This window comes from Ostrea edulis, chromosome 6 (genome assembly GCF_947568905.1).
Source record: "Ostrea edulis chromosome 6, xbOstEdul1.1, whole genome shotgun sequence".
Classification (NCBI taxonomy): domain Eukaryota; kingdom Metazoa; phylum Mollusca; class Bivalvia; order Ostreida; family Ostreidae; genus Ostrea; species Ostrea edulis.
In genome coordinates, this window is record NC_079169.1 from 68,497,711 (window position 1) to 68,512,997 (window position 15,287).

General features: G+C 34.3%; 1 protein-coding gene and 1 long non-coding RNA gene across 2 annotated transcripts in view; both read right to left on the reverse strand.

The window, feature by feature from the left end:
* The window catches only part of LOC125646422 (VWFA and cache domain-containing protein 1-like), a 31,500-nt gene extending 25,221 nt beyond the window's left edge, over nt 1–6,279 (reverse strand). The window contains exon 1 of the mRNA XM_048872686.2: nt 5,862–6,279. The gene's annotated coding sequence lies outside the window, so the exon portion shown is untranslated. The remainder of the gene's footprint in view (nt 1–5,861) is intronic.
* A 3,357-nt stretch (nt 6,280–9,636) lies between these two features.
* On the reverse strand, nt 9,637–13,805 carry LOC130046919 (uncharacterized). Its single transcript, XR_008795983.1, has 3 exons — nt 13,371–13,805; nt 12,367–12,516; nt 9,637–10,162 (listed from the first exon to the last, which is right to left on the reverse strand). It is a non-coding gene; the product is annotated as an uncharacterized LOC130046919 (long non-coding RNA).
* Nucleotides 13,806–15,287: the final 1,482 nt, after the last annotated feature.

Consider the following 15,287-nt stretch of genomic DNA (forward strand, 5'->3'; position numbering starts at 1 on the left):
TAATAGACAGTGCTGGTGATGTGGTCTCACGGATAATTTATCTGGAAGACAATAATAGACAGTGCTGGTGATGTGGTCTCACGGATAATTTATCTGGAAGACAATAATAGACAGTGCTGGTGATGTGGTCACACAGGTAATTTATCTGGAAGACAATAATAGACAGTGCTGGTGATGTGGTCACACAGGTAATTCATCTGGAAGACAATAATAGACAGTGCTGGTGATGTGGTCTCACGGATAATTTATCTGGGAGACAATAATAGACTGTGCTGGTGATGTGGTCTCACGGACAATTTATCTGGGAGAAAATAATAGACTGTGCTGGTGATGTGGTCTCACGGATAATTTATCTGGGAGACAATAATAGACTGTGCTGATGATGTGGTCTCACGGATAATTTATCTGGGAGAAAATGATAGACAGTGCTGGTGATGTGGTCTCACAGATAATTTAGAGTCCATGTATCTTTCAGATATCTTTCATTAATGTGCATAGATGAATAAGAAAAACAAAAGTATTGTAAAAACTCTTTGATATTTTGAAACAATTCTATTTATACATCTTTGAATTGTTTGTGTCTATGTGTATGTCGCTCTGTAAAGAGTGTAGTTGATGTATCACATATATTACATCTATATACCATGCATGATTGCTATTATACATGTACATGCATATGTTTATATTTATTACATAATAAAAGTTTTTAAAAATATTTCGTAACATCACATGAAAACTCTGCTTTTTAATAAATTAGCGCGATGTTATGGGACCTTTAAAATCCTTACTGCAGAGAGAATACATTTGGAGCTGTCTGTCGAGAGCCAAACACGGTTTCGCTTGAAATACTCTTGTTCGATATGAAACTCAATGGATATCAGCAATAAAAAAAAAAAAAAAAACAAAACATGAAAAATTATTCTTTTGTTCATCTTCGTAAAACGGGCATGGCTATAGATATATTTATATTTCGGATAATCCCTTCTTTCCTGGAAAAAGATCCTTGTCTTCTCCATTAACAAATTCAAAATTGATCCATCTTATGATAGAGGCTTGGTCACAGTTTCTGTTCAGGTTTGACTCCGTGATATACCCCTATCTTTAATGCATTTACTTTTTAATTGATGATGTTTGTGGGTGTTTTTCTGCAAATATCTAGTTCCTCGTTGCAATCAGATGTTTTAAGGTGCTCATTTAATAATCGATATGGATAAGTTTCACCTTTTAACTTCTTGAAGAGGAATACGTAGAACGGAAATTGAAAATAATAATTACATAATGCTGGTAATAATTTAACTTCCATTAATATGTGCATGCCACTTATTTTTTTTTTCTTTTCTGATCATCTAGCGTATGAAAAATCAGCAATATTTTCTTTCGTTTCCTTATAAGTTGGCAGAGATCACTACAGAAACGCTAAAATGTATTATGAAAATAATAGCAGAATCTATAATCGGTATGCTGATGAGGTAAGGATCAAGAAAACAGATGAAAATAGAATTTTAAAACAAATTAAAGGAGAGAGAAATTTGTTGACATGGAAAATGATAAATCCAGAGCACAATAAAAATATTAAGTAGACTGACTAAAATAAGAACTAGTATTAAGTAGACTGACTAAAATAAGAACTAGTTTGAAGAAACAGTATTACGAACGAAGTCAGCCAATGAATCCTGCTGTTATTCGTTTTCTCTTTCATTTTTTGTCCTTGAATAGATAAAAGGATTAGCACACTTTTCTTTGATACTTAAATTAAACTATCTTTAGTGGAAATTAATGGTATTTTTATTAGAACTCAGAAAAGTGCAAGCATTGAGTTAACAGATCATAGTAATGTCAAAGCTGATCAACAAAACATTGACTTAATCTGCCCCTGGATGAAATAAGAATTTGGTTCACAAGATTTAGTTGATCAGGTACCAACACGGATATTATAAGCCTCAGGTGTTACTGAGATGTGATAGTCTTTAATCAACAATGCTGAGAAATCTCGTCTTTCTTTCTATAAGTCTCTCTTTTAACTTTTTCCAATATATTCCTACGCAGTGATTATCTGCCTAAGTACTGACACAATTCCAGATTACAGAATTTCTCTTTTTATTTTTCATTTTACTAAGTTTTCTTTAAATAAAAGGCTTCTTGAGAACCCCAGTAAGTATTGGTAAAGAATCATTTAGAAATACATCAAAAACAGATTTTATTTAGGATGAACAAGTGAAGATAACAAACAGTGATCAATCTCGTCAACCCTATAAAGAATACAAAATTAAGCCAAAGGGAAACACGGATTCCTGGACATACCAGAGGTGGGGTTATGTGAGTAGAAGGATTAAGCATCCCTTGTTGACCGGCCACACCATCGATGAGTCCTATATTTTTATCAGGTAAACGGAATAATCCGTAGTCAAAATCAGAATGCAAAAAATGGTTTAAAATTAGTACGAAACACATTACACAGCATTCGACCGAATGGCAGCTTGTATTTGCAAATAAGATAACTAAAACGGCATAGGATTTGCGAAATGCTGGCTTTAAACCAGACTGTTGAACTCATTTGTCAGTTGCTTGTCTCGATTTGAGAATTGATCACACTTAGAACATGCCCTCGCGTATGAAATCAATCGAGAGACATAAATACCATATACAGGTGACAATGGAATATCGCTTCACAAATATGGGGAGTCGACGATGGAAAAGGTAAAGTCATCTCATTTGTCGTAAAGTTGAGATGTTAGTTTGTGGTTAACATTTACGTTCAATAAAATATCCCAAGTAAGAAGCAGCTATTGCAGACTCTGTGGTGTCTCTATTTTGAGTAGAATCAACATAAAATGAAAATGAGTATTGTTAACAGATAAAACGTCCTTTATATATCTAAATGTCGAGTTGAAGGCTACAGCTTGATTTTTTTTTCATCTCGTATAAAAGGTTTGGTTAAATGTAAAACCATCAGATTATATAGTTGCTAGGCTACTAGAAATCCAAGGAGAAACCTATATCCAATATAGAGGGGAGTTAAGATTGTAGATTCATTTTATGATATCACAAAATAATTCGATACAGTTTGATCGATATCTTATCTACGGGTGAAAGGTGAAGATAACGAACAGATATTAGATATTAATTCGGATGGGTTGACCTTCGATGTTTGAATGCCCAGTGCTTTAGGGACCCAGGAATGTTGCGACCAGGGATCAGACATGTACACATTCTTCCGTACAGTAAAAGAGCGTTCTATCGACTGAGTGTTCTTGTTGAAATGAGAGAGATATGGAAGTGATGCGATTAAATCATTATTAAACATGGAATATAATTTTCGTGCTTGGGGTGAGCTGATTTGGATAGCGCAAGGTAAACAACAGTAGAAGTAGAGAAAATGATAAAAGAACAAAACAAAAACACACAAAAAAGAAATACCGGTTTGAACATAAGTGAATTACGGTAGATTGTTTAACATTTTCAAAAATGCAAACAGTTAAAGAAAACGTTTTGTTGCAGTGATAAATGCCTGTACTGCTTCAAATATTTTTATATGAATTTTTTGTCCATCATTAGGACTACCGTATGACAACATTCAAGTGTAGGTTGTTGATCATAGCAATTTGTAATATTCTGTATGGCTTGTAGCAATGCATTTCTGCAATATGTATAATATGGACAAACAAAAATGTAATGGTAGGCATTTTCAACTGAATTAATACAATTTGTACACATTGGAGTATCTGATAAAATCTGCTTTCACGTTATTTGCATTGTTTCTTAGTTGACAATGTATTACTAGTATATTGTATTGACGGTTTCCAAAATTGAAAAGTTTATTACCTTTTTTCTTTTACCCTACAAAAATTGGAATGCAAAATACCTTTGAAAGAAGATATCCCAGAGGCATTTTAATGTGATCTGGTAGGTTCTTCCATTGTTTAACAGCAGAAGGAAAAGAAATTATCCATATAGGATGTGGTTCTAATTTGAGGAATTTGGAATTTAACGCTATTGGTTCTTAAGATGTAGGAATGGGTAGGTAGGCGAAGGGGTTCAATTAAATCATAAAGATACTGAGGTGAATAGCCATTAATAATTTTATAAAATAGTACTAATTCATGATTTTCCGCCTCATTTGTAGGAGTTCCCATCCTAGTTCATCATATAGTTTTGAACGTGAGGAATTATATCTTAATCCTGTGATTATTTTTGCTGCTTTGACTTGAATATCTTCTACAGTCTCTATCAGAGCAGTTGTCCCAGACAACATCAGAATATTCAAGAATAGGTCTAATGAATGAAATATATGTTTTGATAAGTGTTTTACGATTTACCTTATACTTGATCATACGAAGAATGTTTAATCTTTTGGTAGCTTTACCATGAATTGACTGTATATGGCTATATGCGATACCCATAGTGCATCACTTTGAAATACCAGACCTAAGTGAGTATAAGATTTGACTTGTTGAATTGGTGGCCCATTTTCTCCAAACTTTATATGAGGATCCAAAAGGTTTTCCTTGAGAAATCGATAGTGACAGTGGTGTCAGGATTGAATCCCACAACCGATTTCTTAGACCATTTATCAATGCGCTCTAAATCATTGGTAAGTGATTGTGTCATACTTGTTACATCATTATCTATGACAGCATATGATGAAGTACATGTATCATCAGCAAAAAGTCTGATGTTATTAGATAAATCATCAAACATATCATTAGTGTACAATAGAAATATGAAATACCCCAATACGGACCCCTGGGGAACACCTGCGTTTACTACTTCAGGCGGAGATGTAAAACCATCTATTACGACTTTTTGTTGCCTATTCGTCAAATAATTTTCAATTTAAGCTAAGACGGTTCCGCTAATACCATAATTTTGTAGATTATATAAAAGACCTTTATGCCAGATTTTATCAAATGCCTTAGATTTGTCACAAAAGATGAATTTTACATCTTTGCCTTTGTCAAGAGTGAATATGATAGTATTATATATTTCAACAATTTGATTGACTGTTGAGTCTCTAGGTTGGAAACCAGACTTACATCATGATCAATCTTGAAATCATGTAAGTGTTTAAATAATATTTTTTTTCATCCAGGACACTTGTTAGGGAGAATGGACTATAGTTAGATACTTCTTGAGTACTATCTCTATTTTTTTTAAAAAAACATCGATGTGATCTGTGCTAATTTCCATAGGTCTGGTAGCTTTCGTAGTCTTAGAGATGTGTTAAATAATTTTGTTAGAGGTTTATTTATTGAGATACATGTACATATTTACTTTAGTACTTTAGGAGATATGCCATCGGCACCAGGTGGTTTACCATTATTATTTCTCATTGATCATATACCTCACTAAAATCGGGTAGATTTTCATTAACATGGAAATGAGGACCGGGTCGATGAGGAGAGATATATGTTTCATCGGTTAATGGAGGAAACTTGGGCAAACTGATGCTTTTGACATACTAAAGGTGGGATCAGATGCCTAGGAGGAGCAAGCACGTGAAAAATATTTTCTTTCATAATGTTAGTTGAGGACAACAAACCTAACATTTACTGTTGACCCATTTATTCTGACAGTCTTTGAATCAAATGTAGGGTTTTTAAAAATGTAAATCCCCCGTCCTCTCCTGACTGACTGCATGCATGACTTACTTAGACATATGTTTAGTTACACACTCGTGAAATTACGAACTTTGAAATGACCAAACATTATGAGTTCTTGTTGCTCATCTTCAGTTGGGCACCTTTGGGTGTTTACCATCAAAACTGCGTGGATTACATCCACGATCAGTTATCTAAGTGATTTGTTTTTGTGGCTGAATAATAAGAGTAATCAAAAAATATTTTGTTATGAATATCACTTACCTATGTTGAAGTAGAGGGCTAATCCGTAAGTGTTGTGTACCATGTATAGTGAACGCCTGTAGGTACCAGTATCACAAAGTCTGTCCTCGTATACATCAAAGATGACTAAACCAGATACTAGTTCTTTGTATACTAAGGAATTTATTCAACCCACTAGCGTGACGCCATTATTGCAACATATTTAAAAACCCGTCTTTCTGTCAACTATTTTATTTGACTACTCTAGCGTATAGCGACTTCAAGCTCGAACTCGACGTTATCATGAAAAGGGGATCGTATAAAAAGCCAGATTGTCTATATACAATTGGGCTTTATAAAATTTATATCTTATGTACCATAGTTAATATTAATTTATTTCTTAAAACCTTATTTCAGAATCTGATAAAATCTATTAATATGCATTACATAGTCTTTTTCTTCTGCGCGAGAGGGAAGCGCAAACAAAATATAAACTTTCGTATTTATCGATCACAAAATACTGCGCAACGCAATTTCACTTTCCGAATAACATAGTTAACTCAGTATATCTTTATTTTTTAAATTTACTTTTCTATATAATTATATTCCTCCATTGCGTCAGTTGAAGTAATGGTTTCTATTCATCTCCTCTAGAGTGTACACAGTTAACAGGGCCGTAACTGCCGATGAGGCAGACGAGGCAACTGCCTCGTCTGATTTTTTGGCAAAAAAGAAAATAAAATTATATAAATGTTATATTATAGGATATATGTTTAAAATGAAGACAAGCACCTTTGTCTTTGACACCATATTACGATTCTTTACATAGTACAAATGAAACACAAACATGATAAATTGGGATTTAAAAAGTGTCATTTTCAGTCGTAAAGTCAATCGGCGGCCCCCAATCCCCTGCCTCCCCTGATTTAGAACCCTACTTACGGCCCTGGTTAAAACAATATTCCCTATTCGGAAAAAAATTATCTCCTAGAATGACGAATGCGTAAGGAAATGGTAGCGGTTGGTTTGCGCCGATTGCTGGTAGAAAATTCAGAATTTGAGCATTTTTCTGATGCCCAAGAAATCCGCTATGGACTAAACGATAAAGAAATGCATTTTTCAAATTTTACAACAAACCTTGCACTCCATATCTCATAAAAATTCATAGAAAATTCCTATTTCAATATCAGGGGCGGATCCAGGAATCGCGGTTAGAGGGGGCACACGTTTTTTAGACAGGGGATGTGGGGCTGTCTTGAGGCCCCTAATGGGTCCAGGGTGAAGGCCTCGTTGGGAGCTCAGGGGGCGAGCCCCCGGAAGCTCCTGGATTTTACAGTTTCTATGGGGCTTGAAATATGTCTCAAATGTAGTCCTTTTTACTAATTTTTATCATTTTTTGATAGGGTGAAATTAATAAAATGACGCTTTTAAGGGTTTTTGAAAAAAAAATAATTAAGTTCTCCCAATAAAAGTAATTTAATAAATTAAAGATTTGGTCATTTATTTCTCCGAAAGTGGAAGAAATTATTGCTTCTTTTATCGTTTACATTTTTCTAAACAAGATGCCACTATTTACCTTAAATTTGAAATTTTTAGTGGGGGGCGCGCGCCGGTTGCGTCCCCCCCCCCCCCCCCCCCCCATTGAATCCACCACTGAATATCATTCTCAAACATTACTTACTATGTAAGAATTATATTTAGGAACTCTTAATATCTTATATTAGATGGAGGAGATGCAATTATTTTTAAAGTAATGGAAAATACGTCTCGTGTGTCCTTTAAGATCGTGTATAATTTCAAAGGCGTCGGCAAGTATTTGACATGGGGAAGGTGAACTGGATCGGATGGGGTCTAACTAACGTGTTTTGGCTTAAATTCATATTTCCACCCCAATCTTTGATATTTTTCTCTCTCTGTCAATGTTTTAAAGACATCACCTTTCCTCTTACCAATATCAAACTTAATTATACATATAGTTTAAAATATTATGAATGAAAATTAAGATATGTAACATATAACTATATTCTATATCAAAAATTCCAATCAACCACTTCCTACCTGTGCTTAAACTTAAATATAAAAAATAGTCTAGAACATTATCAATGAAAAATAAAATATATAAGAATATTACCTATTTTCTATATCTAAAAAATCCTAATCAACGTGTCCAGTAGGTAACAAACTACCGTGCCTTATTAAGGAACAGCCTATAGGTCCCTGTACCTAACAACCTTTGTACTTTGACACTCTTACCTAGATGCGACATTCCCATCTAGATAGAACCAGTCACCCGTAGAGATTTCAGAATGTTAGCGAAGTGGGAAGGGCGTTCCCCGAACGTCTACTCGCCAAAACAACATCTACTTATACAAGGGGAATAAACGGCTATCTACGGAGAACACACGTAGAGTTTACCTGTATTTTACCTGAATAAGGAAGAATTGATAAAGTAGCTAAAAACCCACAAAATTTCAGAAGCGATTTTTAACCATTTAATCAATTATGTTTGTTTACACACGCCAGGGCCCATATTTACTAAAGTTCGTAGACGTAAACGTAGCGTAAATCTAGACGTAGCGTACGTTTACGTGTGGGACGGTATTCACGAACAGTCGCAGACGTAGATTTACGTCAGAAATAAGCGTAACTCAACGTGTGCTACACTAGTATACGTAAGCTGATCGTAACTTTAAGAATAAACAAAGCAAATGGCGACTTGTCATTTTTATCGATAATTTCTTGCGTAAAGACCTTACAAACCCTCTAGATGGATATAAGCTGGTTAGTGATACACAAATTAATTGTATTTATTCAGATTATCGTTTTCTTTGGGATCATCTGCAATTGTGTGACAATTCTCAAAATTTTGAGCCCGATCTAATTTACCTTGTGGCGGATCTCAGTCTGATTTAAAATCAAACCTCTCACTTCGCTCGATATACGGACAGTCGCTGTCCGTATATCGAGCAAAGTGCGAAATTTGATTTTAATCACACTGGATGGATCTAACCTTGCCTTTAGAAATAATTGGGAAGCTTTTTATTTTAGTCATGCAGGTTATTTAAAAAAAAAGAATATTTGCCATTTATCTTATTATATAGGGTAGGTCTAGCATCTTTCAGGGAAATACATTTTTTTAATTTTCCAAACATGGTGGAATTAATGTATATATATGCAATCAAACATGCAATGTTTTAGATTTGAAAAGAAGAGAGTCACTGTGTGTACAAGAATACATGGTGATCGACAGCTATAGAAAAACTATTTCTACTTATAGATATGTGATCTTTACTTTGTGGTTATAAGCAAATATTGGTAGTCCAAATAACTATTTGTTACATTGTAACTTACACAACAGGGAAATGAGCCTCTAAATAAATATTTCTTTAAAAAAAAAAGATATGCATTTCATTCCAAGAATACAATTTGGTGTAATTTGTTTCAGAGAGCAATTGTGATGCCTACTAGTGTAGTCATGTGTAGACTTTCAATCTTTCAGAGTGCCATTTCCTTTAACTATAATCCTACAGGAGTCAAACCTTCATTGATAATGCATATATATGAATCTTTCTACCATTCATGATTTGTATGTAATTGACTTTTATATGTGATTAGCTAGGTAAAAGTCTTTGCAGTGTATATTACCAAACTCCAAGGATGATGCCTTCAACATACATATTATTTTGTTGAAGTCCACCCCCCCCCCCCCCCCAATTTACAAAAATCTCACTGATAAAAGTTCATTCTGAAGGCTTCTCACATTAAACCGACATATGTACTAATGCTCCTCTTTACAAATTTTAACCCACCAGACAACTTTGTTGACAAATATTTAAGATTTATTTATTATGTCATCATTTTAATATCAAGATGTTAAAATCATTCTAGAAATGGAAGTAATACATGTACATGTCAATATCAATAACAACATGAAAATTCATCTAAGAATTTATCTATTAACAAATATAATTACATGTACATAATTGTATGCATAACAATGCATGTACATGTACTTAATTTCTTAAACATGTATTGTAACAAATTCTATTTTGCTGAATATCAAACTTTTTTTTATTTTACTGTCAATTTTTAAATGTCCATATGATATATAAATGAATAAATAAATATATAAGATGACATCAATGTAGCAGATGGACCATCAGCATGGATTGATCAGTGGGTAGAGTACCAGACTACGGGTCATGGGTTAGATTCTCAATCCTGCCATATATTTTTGAATCATTCCTCTGCTCGTCCTTTTACACAATCATGGCAATGGAAGATGAACATTTCTCGGTTTCGCAAAAGATTTTTCAGGCCATTACAGCAATGTACCCATAGACCTAGAAAAATAATAGTATTACATTGATTTAAATAAACAACTGTCATTACACTGCAATCAAATTTCATAAGGCTTGAAAAATACATGCAACATAATTGTTAGTTAAATAAACTGTAAAATTGTGATAATACTGATTTTATTTACTGTATATTCATCTACCGTACACCATATCTAGGAAGATATCATTAAGTATCACCTACAATTTCTAATTTTAATGATTATAACCCAAGAGCCCATATTAAGAAAAAGATTTCAAATGACCCCAAGGTCAACTTCAGTGTTTTTTCATTAACCATTCCCCTTGTAATGAAATTGGCTTCTTTCCAAACCAGAAAAAAATACTTTTTAACCAAGAATGGTAAGTTTCAGTTAAGGTCATTCATGTTTATAAATAAAAAATAATTTTTTGTGACATTTCAGGTACAATTCACTTGCATTCTATTTTCTTTCTACAAAATTCTCAGGTTTAATTAGTCTAGAGTTAACATATTTTGATAGTTCCTGGTTGTGGCAAGTAAAAATGTAAAATCAGCTGATATGTACTGCAGTAAGGTATATGAATGGGATTTTACTGTAGCAAAGAAGGTGAGAAAAATCTTTAGCACAATTGAGTATTGAACCTGGTACCTTTGCACTGAGCTACTCAGGCTGACATATAGTACATGGTAGTACAACATTATAAATTTAAAGGGGCATATTTGCTGTGAAAGTGATGGCAACCATTTTTATCTCTCAAAATCTCCCAATGGCAAAGGAATATATATTACTGACTAAGAAAAATATTTCTTTAGTAAAATAAAAAAAAACAAAAAAACAACAGAAACCTAACAAGAGGCCCACAGGCCTTATCGGTCACCCGAATACTAGTGGAAAAGTATCATTACTTCCATGGACTATGAAATGTAGAAAAAATTTCCTGTTCTAAATATCTAAGCTAATTATATTCTAATGTTCAGCAACAGTATAAAACAAGATGTGTTCTTTAAACTTCACATCCCTCAAAGTGCATACACTGATGAAAGGCTTTAAATAGGTGTATTCACATGATAACATCAAAAGATATGACTAATTTGGACTCATCTTAAAGTCATAACCCTGGGTTGTGAAATTCACCATTTTTTGTACATCCTTTTCTGCATTTATATTTTATACAGTATTAGCAAACTTACACATAAATACTATATACTAAGTTTGGCCCCACCCTGGGGTCAAAACCCTTACTCTGGGGGAAATCAAATTTACAATTTTGGTAAAAGACTACCTCCTCTATCCATTTAGTTTCAATTTAGTATCAATAGCATTAAAGAAGATGTAATTTAAGTGTTTTATACACATAAACACTATATAACAAGATTTGCCCCGCCCTGGGGTCAAAACCCCTACCCCGGGGATCATGAAATTTACAATTTTAGTAGAGGCCTGCCTGCTCTACATCACTATGCATTTAGTTTTTCTTATATGTGTGTGTTTCTTGATAAGAAGATTTTTGAAAATTAGTCCCCCTTGTCCCAATGATGCTTCATACCAAATTTGAAAAGAATTGAACTCGTAGTTATTAAGAAGTTAAAAATGTTCAATTGTTAACGCACGACGAATGAAAACTAATTGCAATAGGTTACCGAGTAAACTCAGGTGACCTAATAAAAGTACATTTGATAACCGCTTTTAGTGTAAAGAAATATTTAAAGAAGAATTATTGGCTTGCAAGATAATAATTATTTAATCACCAAAATTACATATATTCATTTGCTTGCTTTGAGATTAAAAGGTGTTTCAAATAACTGAATACATGTGTTAGTACTGATCAGAAATATATAATATAGAGCAATTTTTATTGAGTGTTGATTTCAAATTTTGGTGACAAAATTACAGCTATTATTTTGGAAATCATGCAAGAATTTTTAATATCGAGGAGATAAAAAATAAAATTTCAAAGAAACATAGTGTATGTCCTTAGATTGGTTAAATTTCTATTTGCCAAAAAGGTGAAGATATGCTTAGACAGACAGGTACAAAACATGCAAAATGGACAAACTTTGATCATAAAAACTCATAAATTTATGTTCTTAAATCTTTGCCTAAGGATTTAATCATCAATGCATTACAAAAATCATTACATCATGTACCATAATTTGTTTTGGATTTTTTTTAAAACTTTGTAAGTACAGAAATTATTAAATGTGTACAAACAGTGGATATACTTACATCATATATATGTACTGTACATCTTGCATCCCAGTCCTAACCCTGAGGCATCATGGAAAATCTTTCAGGAGAGGACATGAAGAGAAATGTATCTAAATCAAGGAATGCTGCTGTATGTTGGCAATTTATTTCTTGACCACCTTTATGACCCTTTGAAAAATAACAGAGGTCAGCTAACTTGGATATCTAGTGCATTATATCACACCTAATATCTCCAATTAATATATAGTCAATGTTATTCTACATTAAATAAATTAACACTGACTTCACACAGTTGTACAACTGTATTTGAATGCGATTTTGTTACACAATATTTTCTGAAAGTTTTGCACATGGATGTGCACAAGCAATAATTGATGTGATGCTAAAAGAGACTGTAACTGTTCTCATCTGGTACCGAGTCCATTCACCCTATCTACCTGTTCGCCCAAAGTATATATTGTTAAAGCAATAATAATTTTCGTATTTTATAACCATGCAATAGAGGGGCACGTACAAATCACACATTTTAGAATTAGTGCCTGTATATATAATGTATATTTTAGATTCATTTTTCACCAATATTCTTGTTTTTCTTTTTGCGAAATGATGTGAAAGCATGTGCGTACTTGTGTACAGGTAGCTATGGTACTGCTTTGATGTTGTCCCAGTCATGAAATTAAAAAAATGGGATAAATAATTTTGAATTTCAATTGTGGTATTGTCAAAAGTTTGAAGTTACCATGTACACAAATGAGCTTGTGTCTTAATGTGTTAATAGTGGGCACATATCAAATTGTAAATAACTAACACATATGTATATGTGCTCACTATTTAGAAATTAAGATCCAGGCATTATAGCAGCTACATAGGTTGAGAACAAAATGAATAAGGGACTGTGATTTTACCATGTGTGTCATGTACTGAATCCCCTTGAAGTCAATTTAACATTATTTAGGGGCCTAGTGACGAGTAGTCAGTGGTAAAACATTTAAGGTTATTACTACACAAACAACTTAACTTACTTGTCAGTCCATGCCGACTTCTTTTTGAACACCTACAGCATCGCAGATCCATGCACAAGTCAAATGCGTTAAATTTGATGAACCTTCCATTTGAATTTGTAAACAACACTGAATAACGGTACAGTTGATCGACATGCCGTTGGCAGACATACGTATACGTTGAAATTCGTTGCTTTCTCACAAAGTTCTGTGTTCTTTTCCGTCATAATGCGGCGGTAGCGCAGGGAAGTCAAAGTAAATGAGCAAATTCACACTTTTTACGCTTCGAAGTGAAAATAGCCATTGCGCACGCGTAAGTGCAATCGTACATCGTAAGTTACGTTTGCGGCTACGAACGGTTTTGTAAATACCATTTCACGAGTACGTAACTCTAATCTTAAGTCAGACGTAAATCCTACGTTTACGTCTACGTCTACGAACTTTAGTAAATATGGGTCCAGGTACCGGTATATAGACGTACACGTACATCCTCAATATATGGTCCCGTAGAATCACCGTGGTGGCGGATCGAGAGGGATTAACCCCTCCTCCTTTTAGTGGAAATCTTGTTATTTTAGGGTTTTCACCCCCCCCCCCCCTCTCTCTCTCTTTGGCGGAAAGGTACAAACTTAGGTTTAGGTCACAGCATACACACACGGGATCTGTAACTTCACTTAAAAGATTTAAAAATAACAGTTATTAATAGGATCCTTTTATTAGAATGAGACGTGTACTTCTCTCATATCTACGTATGTAAGATTATAAGACTCTCTTATGAGTAGCCATGAAATATAAGATGATTCCACCCGAGAGTTGCAAAAAAGCTGTGAAACCCGAGGCTTTGCCGAGGGTTTTACCGCTTTTTTGCAACCCCGAGGGTGGAATCACCTTAATATTTCATGGCAACTCATAAGAGAGTATTTTTCTCTTATATTTCTAGAGTTTTCCGTTTTCTTTGTGCCTAGCGACGCCATTTTGAGAATTTTCCAATTAATTAATTTTTCGCTGTACATTAAAAATAACATCGGCCGACGAGTGTATAAGTGAATTGTGTTAGAGTTATTCCTCTTTGAATAAATCAATAATCAGGGTGATGCGTGACGTAACTCGACAGTCCATCAGCGCGAAACATTTTGACAGACCTAATCAGAATATGAATCCACAACTGCACGGGTTTTTCTTTTTCTTAGAGGAGCATTGATATTGATATTAATTGAGCAGTTATTTAATGACGAGTGTGTGAAGAGAGATTCCAAAGTGGTTTTTGTTGGTGAATATGGGCATGGCTAGACTTTCGTTTTCCACGCGTGCAAGGACTCGAGTCTCATGGACATTGAAGCCACTTATTTCACCCGAGACACGGACAGTAGACGTTGACAGAGTGAGAGGTAGGCCTAAAAGTAATAGACCGTGTGAGCTGGGTTTCTGTGAACTGGCATAATGCACCGGATGACATAGATCTAGGTGTATGAGGAATTTGTGACTGTTGTTGAGTGTGCGGTAATCGTTCAAGGAATGTGTATTTTTGTGTCCGGTCACATACACCTGGAGATGATCAGGGACATTACAATCTGTAATTTTTTGTACAAGAGCTTTGCAGACGCTAGTGTTCGTCAATCGAGACGAGATTAGTTGCAAGCTAGTTGTGTATATGATTATGACGTCACGGGATATGTAAGACAAACGTCACGTGATATGAATATCTGTATCTTACATACGTAGATATGAGAGAAACAGTCACACATTCCTTAAACAAATGCTGTCGAGTACATCTATGTCATCCGGTGCATTATGCCAGTTCACAGAAACCCAGCCCACACGGTTTATTAGTTCTAGGCCTACCTCCACATTCACTCTGTCAACGTGTACTGTCCCTATACACTTAGCATAGGCGTAGCTTGGGTTCGAATATTACCGAGGCAGCCCCCCAGAAGCTAT